A 13,835-nucleotide genomic window follows, 5' to 3' on the forward strand; every position below is an offset into this window, starting at 1 on the left:
TTTATGATGCATTGCTGTATTATATTTCAACATCATTCATACCATAGTCTCATGTCCACGTTTCGTTGATTCTGACAAGTCTTCTGCATTATTTTACAGATTAGCTGCTTGTTCCACAGAAGTGTGAATGAATAATAACCCTCATTCCCAATGCTAGTATCTCCGTCATAAGCCATTTTGAAAACTAAATGTACCTCACTGGATCTCCATGTGAAAGGAAAGGCGCTTTGTTATCCTACCATTTCCTGCAGGAAAGAATAAATAGAGCTACTTTCCAAGCTCCCCTGTTATGTAAACTCTTCTGGGTCATCAGTTAAGCTATAAGATGGTTGTTGTTCACATGTCTGAAAGTTGCTTTGAATTAGGAAGTCATTTCGTAAATAAATATTAAGGGTCTTTCTATTGATTTGAGTAGAAGATACACACTTTGAAAAATTGTGTACACCACATAGTGTGCGCCCACGTGCATCTGAAATGGAACAAGTGATCTTCCAAGATCTGTCCCAAGTAACTGAAAGCGACAACCCCTCGGGATTAAGTGCCTCATCATTTGCTTGACGCTATTATTATATTCGATCCTATTCTCAGTTTAGTTATTTAGTACTCTAAGCAAATCTCTTCCCGATTTTATATATATTAAGTAAATAAATAAAAAACACAATTTTTTTTGTGAAACACATGCTCAAGCTTAGAATGAGCATAAAATTACTTATATATACTTTCAGATTTAAAACAAACTTAAACTACTATCATTGAAGTAATGAAACCTGAAATAAATAGAAAATTCAATGGATAATCCAGTCAAATAAACAGAAATTAGCACAACCAAGTGCTATTTCGCCACTCCCTTCATTATCAAACAGTTCGTGGTAACGAACTGTAGTAAGGAGTGACCCGGCTCAACAGTAACCGAAACTCTAAAAAACGGAGTTTTGATACCAATAGTTACATCAAAAGAACCACATTTTAATGCTGGTTTTAAATATGGTTTAAATATAAGTTTCATCAAGTTTAGTCTTACCCATAAAAAGTTACGAGCCTGAGAAAATTTGCCTTATTTTAGAAAATAGGGAAACACCCCCTAACAGTCATCGAATCTTAACAAAAATCACACCATCAGATTGTGTATCAGAGAATCCTACTGTAAAAAGTTTTAAGCTCCTATCTACAAAAATGTGGAATTTTATATTTTTGGCCAGAAGACAGATAACGGATCCGTTTTTTTTCCAGAGGTGATCGTATCGACCCAGTTGTCCTAGAATTTTGCAAGAGAACTCTAGCGGAAAATTTAATTTCTAGTGTCCTTTTTAAGTGACAAGAAAATTTTAAGGCACATTTTTCCCCAAAGTCACCGGATCAAAATTTTGAGATAGACATTCTGTTCAACTTAGTCGAAAACATAATAGCACTGTCTTTGGGGACGACTTAATCCCCAATAGCCCCTGGAGGAGGGGCTGCAAGCTACAAACTTTGACCATTGTTTACATATCATAATGGTTATTGTGGAGTGTACAGACGTTTTCAGGGGAACTTTTTGCGTTGAGGTGGGAGTGGGTCGGGGGAGGGGGTTATGTGGGAGGATCTTTCCATGAGGAATTTATCATCAGGGAAGAAAACTTCCATGAAGGGGGCACAGAATTTTCTAGCATTATTTAAAAGAAAAAAAAGAGAAAATTGATATAAATTTTTTCCCCTGGAACTAATAAGTAGCATTAAAACTTAAGACGAACGTAAAATCTTACGTATATAAGGGTGTTCGTCTCTTCCACAATACCTTGCTCTTTACGCTCAAGCATTTTTGGGAATTTCAACTATTTCTCTATGGCCTTTGTGATTCAGGGGTTATTCTTAAAGATTTGGAATAAAATTCAAGCTTTAGTGTAAAGAGCGAGGTATTGACTTGGGGGAAAACCCCCTCATATACGTAATAAAAATACACAAATATAGAAGTTCGTTACGCAAATTAATTGGTAAGGTTCATATGTTTATTACATCAAACAGTTCGTGGTAACGAACTGTAGTAAGGAGCGACCCGGCTCAATAGTAAACAAAACTCTAAAAAATGGAATTTTGATACCAATACCTACATCAAAAGAATCGCATTTTAATGCTGATTTTAAATATATAAGTTTCATCAAGTTTAGTCTTACTCATCAAAAGTTACGAGCCTGAGAAAATTTGCGTTATTTTAGAAAATAGGGGGAAATGCCCCCTAGAAGTCATAGAATCTTAACAAAAATCACACCATCAGATTCAGCGTATCAGAGAACCCTACTGTAGAAGTTTCAAGCTCCTATCTACAAAAATGTGGAATTTTGTATTTTTTGCCAGAAGGCAGATCACGGATGCGTGTTTATTTGTTGTTTTTTTTTTGTTGTTTTTTTTCCAGGGGTGATCGTATCGACCCAGTTGTCCTAGAATGTTGCAAGAGGGCTCATTCTAACGGAAATGAAAAGTTCTAGTGCCCTTTTTAAGTGACCAAAAAAATTGGAGGGCACCTAGGCCCCCTCCCACGCTAAGTATTTTACCAAAGTCAACGAATCAAAATTCTGAGATACCCATTTTATAAAGCGTAGTCGGAAAACCTTATAACGATGTCTTTGGGGACGACTTACTCCCCCACAGTCCCCATGGGAGGGGCAACAAGTTACAAACTTTGATCAATGCTTACCTATAGTAATGGTTATTGGGAAGTATACAGGCGTTTTCAGGAGGATTTTTTTGGTTGGGGGAGGAGTTGAGAAGAGGGGGATATGCTGGGGGAACTTTCCATCGATAATTTGTCATGGGGGAAGAAAATCTCCATGAAGGGAGCGCAGGATCTACTAGCATCATTTAAAAACACAATGAAAAAATAAATATGAAAAAATCTTTCAGCTGGAAGTAAGGAACAGCATTAAAACTTAAAACAAACAGAAATTATTACCCATTTGAGGGGTTCACCTCCTCCTCCTAATACCTCGCTCTTTACGTTAAAGTATTTTTAGTAATTTCAACTATTTATTCTACGGCTTTTGTGATTCTGGGGTCATTCTTAATGAATTGGGACAAAATTTAAGCTTTAGTGCAAAGAGCGAAGATCTGACAAGGGGACAAACCCCCTCATATATGTAATAAAAATATGAGAATACAAAAGTTCTTTACGTAAGCTAATTTATAAGTTACGTAAATCTTTTACTAATAAAAATGTTCGTAAAAAATTAAAAGCTCTAGTTGCCTTTTTAATTAACCAAAAAATCGGAGGGCAACTAGGCTTCCTCCCCCGCTCTTTTTTTCTCAAAATCATTCGATCAAAATTATGAGAAAACCATTTAGCCAAAAAGAAAAATGCAAATTTCGCTTTAATTATTCCTCTGTGGAGAGCCAAAATCAAAACATGCATTGATTCAAAAACGTTCAGAAATTAAATAAAAAAAACAAGTTTTTTTAACTGAAAGTAAGGAGCGACATTAAAACTTAAAACGAACAGAAATTATTTCGTATATGAAAGAGGCTGCTTCCTCATCAACGCCCCGCTCTTTACGCTAAAGTTTTTTACTGTTTTAAAAAAAAGAATTGAGAGACAGAGTCAAACTTTAGCGTAAAGAGCGGGGCGTTGATGAGGAAGCAGCCTCTTTCGTATACGAAGTAATTTCTGTTCGTTTTAAGTTTTAATGTCGCTCCTTACTTTCAGTTAAAAAAAACTACTGTTTTTTTTATTTAATTACTAACAAAAACGTTCATACAAAAAAATAAAAAATCTAGTTGCATTTTTAAGTACCCAAAAATTGGAGGGCAGCGAGGCCTCCTCCCCCATTCCTTTCTTATCAAAATCATCCGATTAAAACTATGAGAAAGCCATTTAGCAAAAAAAAATAATATGCAAATTTCATTTTAATTATTCATGTGCCAAAATCAAAAAATGTATTAATTCAAAAACACTCAAAAATTAAATAAAAAACATGTTTTTTTAACTGCAAGTAAGGAGCGACATAAAACTTAGAACGAACAGAAATTACTCCGTATTTGAAAGGGGTTGTCCACTCTGCAACGCCTCATTCTTCATGCTAAAGTTCTTTTATTGTTTTAAAAAACAGAGTTGTGACAGAGTCAAAATTTAGCGTAAAGAGCGAGACGTTGCAGAGGGGAAAATCCCTTTCATATACGGATTAATTTCCGTTCCTTTTAAGTTATAAACTCACTCCTTACTTTCAGTTAAAAAAAAAGCTTGTTTTTTATTTAATCTCCAAAAGATTTGAGTCATTTGTTGTTGACTGAAAACTCAAGATTGTTTTTATTAAAATTTTTGTTTAGCCAATTGATTTTCAGTAAATTTCAAAGAACCTATTTAAGAAGAAGAAAATATTGGTGAAATTTTGCAGCATACCTATATTACAGCCAAAAACCAAGATTCTTAAAGTTCCAGAAATGTTATGACTTTTTTCCCTTGTTACAATAAAAAACGAAAAAAGGCTCAAAATATATTTCCAGTAAAGTTCAACTGACGGAGTTCTTCGAGGGTGCCAACGCCAATCTTATTTATATTAATTTTTGTTCCCCCAGGTGGACTTAATTGTACATAGTGATTTTTGTTGGTTTAAGATTTCGCTTCTTCGTTGAAAAAAATTATACTCATTTTAAAATTAAAACTAACAGTTTAGTGACATCCCTTAAATAATCACTGAAGGATCAAGGGGTAGCACAGGTGGAATATTTCCATGTATAGGAACGAAAGAAAGGCTTAGACCCCTTGACACCACTTGGACCCTCCAACTATACACATTGCAAATCCCTGTGCACTAAAATGTATCTATGAAGTCTCTGTCTTCAAATAAGCTGTTTGCACAGCTTAGCGTCCTTGAAGCTATAGATACGCACATCGTGTCAACCAGCGAATCATATTCTTGAGGTTTTCGACAAAATATTTTAATTGTTATCTCTGAATTCTGATTTGCTGCTATGTTTGGTACCTGCATGATATACCACCTGCAGTTCAAGTTGTTCATACATTGAAGCACTGTAAACCTGTTTCCTTCGCTAGATTCTTTCAACTTAGCGTGAGAAAAGACAAAGAGAAGGTACAGAATAGATAAGAAATATATAACTTGGGCCATATATTTTTACATTGGGAGGGGCGGGGTAAAGTATTTGGACGCTGTGAAGTTAGAAAACAATTCTCACTTCATAATATCTGAATAATTCTTGCTAACACATTTTGTATGAGAACCGCTGCACTTTACCTTCCACCCCCTAATTTACAAATATATAGCTTGTTTCCAACGTATTGTACTTAGGTATATTTAACTAAGATTAACCTGACTTCCCATCTTGAGCTGCAGGGGGTATATCATTCAAGTACTCCATGTGTTTTAACAGGGGATATGGGGACGCAAATGGTGACTGAGTCCCCTCTGATCTATTAGTTTACTTATAGGGGGCACTAGATTTCAGGATTCACAATTGAATGAGCAGCCTCACAACTGTCACAAGTCACTAGCATCCCATATGATGGGGCCAAGAAAAAATATGGGAGACAAATCACTCTTGACGTTGTCTACACCGCGGCTCCCACTCCTAGGAATTTTTTTCAACCCTTGGGTTTTTCGCAAGCTAACCTTGGGGTATTGTTAAGTTCTCTGTGAAATCTGTGGTCTGCATACGCTCTTTGAATGCCGTTGAATGCCTATTTCGATGGAGGTCAGTCACTATTTCGTGGCATATTCACTTACTGTACTTTCCTTTGGGACTTTATATTCCTGTTTTAGCCTCAGATTCATTATCCATATATATATATATATATATATATATATATATATATATATATATATATATATATATATATATATATATATATATATATATATATATATATATATATATATATATATATATATATATATCCATATATATATATATATATATATATATATATATATATATATATATATATATATATATATATATATATATATATATATATATATAGCCATATATATATCCATATATATATATATATATATATATATATATATATATATATATATATATATATATATATATATATATATATCCCAAGTCGTATGTCCGACCATGAAACAAAATCTGAAACACCAAAATTATTCACCATAAAATCAATAAATTAAAAGAAAAATTCCAAATTTTACTCAAATCATCAGTCTTAAGAACTCGAGGAAAATTTGAAACATAAAGGATAAAATGGTAACAATCGGTGAAGTATGGTTGGGACAGAGACCGTCTATTAAGCCTACCTCTTTTTGCAACAATATTTACATTGCCAAACTGGATCTTTTTTTCCAATATTGGCAACAGTGCACTAACCCAAATTCAGAAAAGTGATAGTAACCGGAATACGAAGCCATTGGATGAAATCTACGAAAGGGATGGTGAAAATATTGTAATAGAAGGGAGTAACTCACATTTATCTATATTTAGCAAAAAGCCAATGATGGAAAAAGCAGCAGCATTTGCTAAAGACGACCTCTGAACGGCTTTTAAAACCAAGTCGTCGGTACATGCGAGGTAAGAGACATCCGTTAAACCAGAAATGCAAATATCCGATGTGTTATATTTGCGCATATTTTGATTTTACTGGAAAAGTTAAATTAAAGACATTTTTGCCAAAAGTGTTACAGCTGCTTATGAGGTAACTAAAAATGTTTTAGTTGGGTTTCTCAAAGGCAAATTTGTTCCAGAGGATTATTTAAAGCGTCCAAAGCCACAAAAATCCACACTGACTTTTGGGTCAACCTGTGGAGGAGGATCTACGAATCAGATAGAACAGAATGTACTCATTGTTCGATGTGACCTATATTCATTATTTATGTATATGTTACGGTGAAAGACCGAATGTCTGATGAATGTCGACATTCACCGGTGAAAGTCCGAAATAAGTACTTAATAAATATTTTGGACATGTATCGAGCGACTGTGTATTTGCTGACATTCACCATACACTAATGGTGAATATTGAGCATTTCCAAGATTTATATTTTTGAAATTCTCATCTAATTTCTAACCCATTTCTGAGATTTATATCCTAGCCCGTCACGATCAAACCTTGTGTAAGACTGACAAAGCTGGCTGGTCAACAAACACATAGCCGCTTGGTGTATGTCCGAAATAATTGTTAAATATCCTTAATTTGGACTTTCATCGGTGAATGTCGACATTCACATGATTTCGGTCTTTCACGGTATCATATACACCGATGGATCTCTATGTGAAAAGAAAATGGGTGCCATAGTATCTTGCCATTTTCTACAGGAAGGAATAAATCGTCCTATGTTCCACGTTCCCCTCTTATTTAAACTCTTATGGATCATCGGTTAAGCAATAAAATACTAGTTGTTGACTTCTCTGAGACTCGTTTTACATTAAGAACTCATTTCGCTGATAAATATTAGGGCTCTTTCTCTGTATTTGATGGGTCGATCATTACTTCTTTGATTCTAATGTAGGAGGGCTAATATTGATCATGCATTGTTTATTTTAATATTCTAATGTTACTATGTTATAATGTTAATGTTATTACTGTAATATTATTAATTGGTGTCTTAATTATGTCTTACTGTTATTAATGTTATAATGTTATTTTCTTCGTCATTTTCTTTGAATAAATGAAACTGTCAAAGACATCGTTTGCCATTTTTTGTTTCAAGTCCTAAGTATGTTAGGTAAGGGATGAATTTTATGGCGTAACTTACACAGAGGACTGATAGGGTCAAATTTATCTCCTAAATAAAGCTATTTCTGCTCGCCCTAGGATTAATTGAACTCTTCTCCATCTTTTAAACATTAGTCTTATTGAAGAATAGAATATTATTGAGAGAGGGATAGAGAAAGAAGAAAATACCCTGATATTCCCTTGTCACAAAAATTTAGATAAAAGGGTGTTTTGACGAAAAAGAGTGAAATTGACATTCTTTACGAGAAGAAACTGCCTCAGAAAAAAAGGTGTAAACAGAAATGGTTACGTTGAAGTTATGTAAACCAAATACAATCTTTTGGCTTTAAATCACAATTAATCATGAAGTTTAAAGATTCAAAAACACCTTTATGATATGGATTACAAGTTTATGAGGAACCTTATTTTCATCCACAAAAATAATGTCTAATTGCTTGAACATCCTGAAAAGTGCTGAAGCATTAAACTGTTCCTAAATTTATGTTGTAGCATTTTGTCTAAACAATTTAGAAAACACTTTCCAAAAAGTATTTCCGAAGAAAAGTAAAGATTAATTTTAAAACCCAAAACAATCAGAAATCAAGTCATATAATACAAACCTTAAAAGCAACATAAACTACTGTGAATACTGCTACTGCTAACAACTCACCGCAGCACCAAGTCACCTAAGGCCAATGCATTGCATATGCTTCTCTTCCATTCCAAGCTATTCAAACATTCAACTCTTTATCCATCCCAGAAAGTTCCCATATCCTTTAAATTATTCCTTAGGACGTCTACCCACCACGTTCCGATACCTTTTTTTTTTCGTTTGGCCCTAGGTGGGTGGCCAAAAACAACGATCTCTGGCAATCTGACATCATGCATCAGTAAAACGTGTCTTAGCCATCACAACCTTTCTTTCAATATAGCCCTAGAAAGTGAGTTAGAAGTTAGAAGTTTTGTATTGCTTATTATTTGACACACGGTCAGTCCAGTGGGTACCTAAAACTGTCCATAGAGAATTACTCTGGAAATTGTTTTTACAAATCTTCATCTACCTTCCAAAGCGTCAACGTTTGGGAACCTTGCTTAGCCAATATCCTTACCGTAGCTTCTAATGTTCTAGTTTTGGTTCGTAGACCTATGCTCCTATTCATCCAAACTTTTTTCAAGTGTTAAAAAAAGCCTGGTCTTTTTTACTATTAGCATCCAAACTACCTCATCTTTAATAAAAAAGTTGCCCAAGTTAGTGAAGCTATCCACTTGAGTGATTTTTCCCATACCACATGAGTAATTTTTTCATATATTCCTAGTCTAAGCAACATTGTCTTCATAATATTAATTTTCAAACCTAGGTTTGCATCCTGAACTCTTCAAACCTCCAAAAACCCATTTATTTTGCTAACATTTTGCGTCCGTCACTAGGAATGAATGGATAAATGAAATACGGATAAAACCTTTTAATCGACAGTGAATAGATATGAAATTTTTAACTAGATTTTTCGAACACACATACAGTGTTCATCATCAGCAGTAAAACTAAAAGACCTCAATAAAAACAAACAAAATTTATACCCAATAAACTAATTACATATAGTTTACTGCTCTTATTTTTTTCAATGCAACATCGGAAGCAAATTTTCTTGACCTTTTCGGTTCTGGTTCATTAGATTTGTCGGACATATCAGGTGGACAGAGGTCATGGCTCTTAGGTGAAATGAGATTTACTTTATTTGACCTCAGTAAATTATCATAAATTGTATTCAATCCAAATTTACCTGTATCTCTGTTCATGGAATTATTCTTGAATAATTTTTTTTTTATTTCAATTTTTCCCTGAAAATTTGCTTTAAAACTTGGTCCTTAGAAATCAAAGAAACATTTTCAAACAAAATAAAATGATTTTGATAATTATAAATATTTTCCAATAGAGCCGACATGAAATCTTCAAGTTTGAAATTTTGCTTTAAGAACGATAAAATAGAATCATGATGTTGTAGTAATCTCATTTTTAAATTCTGGTTAGTACGTCCCACATAAGAGTTTCCACAAGTACATGGAATTTTATAAGCCCCACTTTGTTGCTCTACGGAAGTTCGATCCTTTCTAGAATTTAAAAAACTAGCCAAAGTATTACTACCTCTTAAAGCTACCTTTAAACCATTATTTTGTAAAATTCTTTTAAGTTTTTCACTCAGCCCTGGAACATATGGTAAAGAACAAAAATCATCTTTCTTTTCTGTTGTTTCCAGAATATCGTTAGAAAATTCTAGAATTTTTTTCCTTCTTTTTAAAAAAGTCTGGTCAATTAACCATCCTGGATATTGGTTTCTTTTAACCAATTAAAAGATTCTTGTTGTTGAATTCTTGTTGTTAAAGTCCAAGTTTCTTGTTGTTAAATTTCTTTTAACAACAATAATTCCTCCTCAACGAATTCTAGAGAACAAATTCTAAAAATGCGGTTACTTAAGGATAAGGATAAGAAACACAAAAATCTATTATTGTATTGTATCGGATTAACGACACTTCTTCACTACTAAAGTCCCTGCATCGGCCCTGCAGTGCATTCCTGCAGCATGATTCGATCTCTGGGTCCCGTATTACCAAGCTAAGGTCAAACCCACTGCGCCACCACAGGACAATTTATTATTGTTAGTAGGTTTTCTGTAAATTTTAAAATCCAGACTTTTTTCATTTTTTAAAAGAAGAACCTCCATAAATAGAAGTTTCTTATCTTCTTCTAATTCTATTGAAAATTTTAGATCACCTCCCCAAAATTAAGATGTTCTAAAAAACCTTTTAATTCCTCCTCCCCATAATTCCATACTGAAATTATGTCATCCATATATTTCCCCCAAAATTTGTGTTTTTAAAATATGAATTTAACGCTATTGTTTCAATATTTTCTACAAAACAATTTGCTAATAAAGGACTTTTAACCTGAATTTCTGCACAAAATCCCTATTTTGAACTGTTATACTTTCGTCATGATAAGGCAGTATGGTCTTCAAAGTTATCTGAGTTAGTAGCTCCAATATTACTTGGGGTAATTTCTGTTTCTAAAATTAACTTTATTGCTAATTTTAATTTCTGATCATCTCAGGCTTTAGTATATACTTTTGGCCTAAAAAAAAAAAAAAAAAAAAAAAAAGAAAAAAAAAAAATCTAGGAACTTTTGTTTTCAAACTAATTTCTGTTCGTTTATAATTGACATAGTTTTATTATGGAGTGTAGGAATATTTGTAATTTATCATCAGTCTTCCTGCTTAAAAACTATTTTTAATGTCGAATATAATTTAGGTGTTAGGCAAAATTTAAAGGTTCGGTTAAAATATTCTATCAGCCACAGTCCCGCATAATGATTTTTAAACAATATTTTTAGTATGCAGATCGGGAAGAGTTTTTAATGATATGGATTAAAGATCTGCATTATTTTTGTTTTCTGTAGGGATAAAGCAATCCTGATCCCATCCTGTAGACACCCTTGAATATAAATACATCTCAATCCGAATTTAATAGTAGAATCATTTTATGTTTTTGATTCTACAGCCAAACATACACTCAAGACTAGCCGTAGGCAATTCCTCTGGAACATATTTAGCCAATCCTCATCATCTTTTTGAAGTACCCATACTACAGGACCGTGCTTGACCACTGTCATTATCGTAGCTTAATATCGTGGATTTGCATAGTGTCTTCTGATTTAGCTCATTATATCAAACCGAATCCTAGAGGTGCTTACGGTGCAAAAACTTTCAGATGGTTCCGAGACGACAAATGTCGTTTCTCCTTGTCTCCTCCCCCTATAGTATTATATTTTAAGTTTACTTGACCGATCCTTCCCCTTGCTGCTGAAGATTCTGGAAGTTTCAACACGGTCTCCCAATCCATTTCCAAGGCATTAGAGGTATTCTATTTTGATAACCTCGGTACAAAAATTGTCTGTCGGTTCAGCTTCACTCCCTTCCTGACGTTCCAAAATCAAGGTCCATCATTGTTGTACTCAACAGGTCCTGGAAGTTACGACTAGATTCTCTAGCATGATTTTGGCTATTTTGGATTCAAATGCCTCATGACTTAAACACAACAAAATACGTTTATCTAAGTGGTTCCTCAGCTGATGGTGTGCCTGGGTACAGGTTTAATCCCTTCCCGCTCCCAATAGCTACGCCCCTGGTTTCAAACCTTACAATTAAATTGTAAATCATGGCACATTTACACTAAGTTCAAACGCATAGAGCTTAACAAAATCCTTTAAGAATGTTATCATTATTTTCAACTTAAAATTTTTTAAAGAAATGATACAAGTTTTGCATTAGAGTGAAAATCTCTTAAAGGATTTTGGTAAAATCCTTTAAGATTTTTTTTACAATCTTCAACTCAAAAATCTTCAAGAAATTCTAAAAGTTGTTTTATTTAATTAGTATGAAAAGCATTAAAAAACCTTCAAGGTTATCTTAACCATCTCTTACGGCATCTTGAAAAAATCGCAATTCTAAAACAGTAGCAAAGTCCTCAAAGACTATTGTCAAAATCCTATGCGACTGAACAGTAAAGACACTAGGCTGTGTCTTCATTATGTTTTTTTTAAGGCGAAGTCGCCTGTACTTTTTGACTCTCTGGCATCTCCTGTCTCCAATCATACTTTTTAAGACTCAAAAGGTCAATTAAATACACTCGAAATGACTTTTTTACAGAAAAGCTACAACTCAGTAAATGAGAGCCATTTTACTCGGTTAACTTAACCTGAAAAAATCATGGTGAAAACAAGGCTTTAGATATGGCTCGATAGTTCTGCCATCTATTTTTATTTCTTGAGACTAGAATAGAGACCAATCATAGCTAATATTTATAAGTCAGTTCAGTAACTCAACTCTTTTTAGGCACAGAAGTTATGTTTGTGCAATTTAGATATTTAGAGAAGAATGATCATGTATAGTTGAAATTGTTCTACCTTTAGTACGAATAGGTGAATAAAAAAATGGCCCCAATTATTAACTCATTTAACATCAATTATAGTTTTGAGAGGAGCAAGAAACTTAAATGTTTGGGAAAAATATAACTTATGAATAAAAGCAGGGGTGCCATTTCAATGTTTATTAGTTTTGAGAAGAGTTTTCTCTTTTCAATTCATATTTGATTTTAGCCCTCGGAGCTTGACTCCTTCCCAAATGACTTGCCTTCACGAAGATGAAGAAATATAACCATAATATTTCCAAATAAGATTGCAAAAAGAGCGAACTAATGAAAGAATAAGAAACTCGTTAGGGAAACGAAGTAAATATAAATGGATACCATTTTACATAGTAGTTATATAGTACTTATGTATTATTTTTTTTTTCATTTTCTAATTAAGTTGGCGGCATATGGTTGTAAAAAATTTGTAGCAATATATATCATTTTAATATAATAAATGATTAAATGCAGATGTCAAAAACATCAATATGCTGCAACTGAAGCAACCTAAAGATTGTCAGACCGGGAATTTGCAGGAGGTGATACCACTATTCTTATTATTGACGGTTTCTGTTTGCTTCGTCTAAAATTTTATTCATTGTACTTCCTATTAAGTTTAGTTTTTACTTCAAAAGCGAGTTGATTTATGTTTATTGAAGTTTTAATATCGTTCTTTACTTTTCTAATTATTTAACATTCATTTTTCATTGACATAGATTTATTATGTTTCAAAGGTAAAAATATTTTTCATGGCAGCTGGAATACTTGCAGTAATTTTAGTACTAACACTATTCATGTATTTAGTAACCAGTAATCTTGCATTGAGTCAACTAGTTCCATCTGTTTCATCGTCTTCTTCCTCACCTTCACCTCTACCATTCCTACCTCTATCTTCCTGGCCATCATAATTGCTGCCGTAAATTCTTTCAAACACTTGTCTTCAAAATGACCAGCTTCCCCATAACATGTGAACCAATACTACTTCCCCATCTCTTTATTCATCTCCATGATGCACAAAATTCTTCCACCGTCACTAAAATTATCAGTTGCTCTAAGTCAAGTGGGAACATATATAAGGGCTATTGGACTATAAGGGACAAAATGCTATGCCACAAAAACTGCCGATTACTAATTTCTGACTAATCTTGATTCCAAAAACGTTAAATGGATTACCCTGAATGAGAGAATTGGGCGCTGTTCGTCTGTTCTTCCT

The 13,835-nt window shown here is 33.5% G+C and overlaps 1 protein-coding gene and 1 long non-coding RNA gene across 3 annotated transcripts in view; one reads left to right on the top strand and one right to left on the bottom strand.

Annotated features, from left to right (window-relative positions):
* The window catches only part of LOC136026463 (uncharacterized), a 100,064-nt gene that overhangs the window by 40,680 nt on the left and 45,549 nt on the right, over positions 1 to 13,835 (bottom strand). Inside the window, exon 5 of one of the 2 annotated variants that reach the window (XR_010617293.1) lies at positions 13,380 to 13,655. The exons of the other annotated variant lie outside the window; for it this stretch is intronic. This is a non-coding gene — a long non-coding RNA (uncharacterized LOC136026463). Of the gene's footprint in view, positions 1 to 13,379; positions 13,656 to 13,835 lie in introns of those variants that run through there. 2 annotated transcript variants of the gene reach the window in all.
* Positions 1 to 13,835, top strand: part of LOC136026462 (SHC-transforming protein 3-like) — a 149,291-nt gene that overhangs the window by 34,596 nt on the left and 100,860 nt on the right. The window lies entirely within an intron of this gene.

Source organism: Artemia franciscana, chromosome 4 (genome assembly GCF_032884065.1).
Source record: "Artemia franciscana chromosome 4, ASM3288406v1, whole genome shotgun sequence".
NCBI classification, from domain to species: domain Eukaryota; kingdom Metazoa; phylum Arthropoda; class Branchiopoda; order Anostraca; family Artemiidae; genus Artemia; species Artemia franciscana.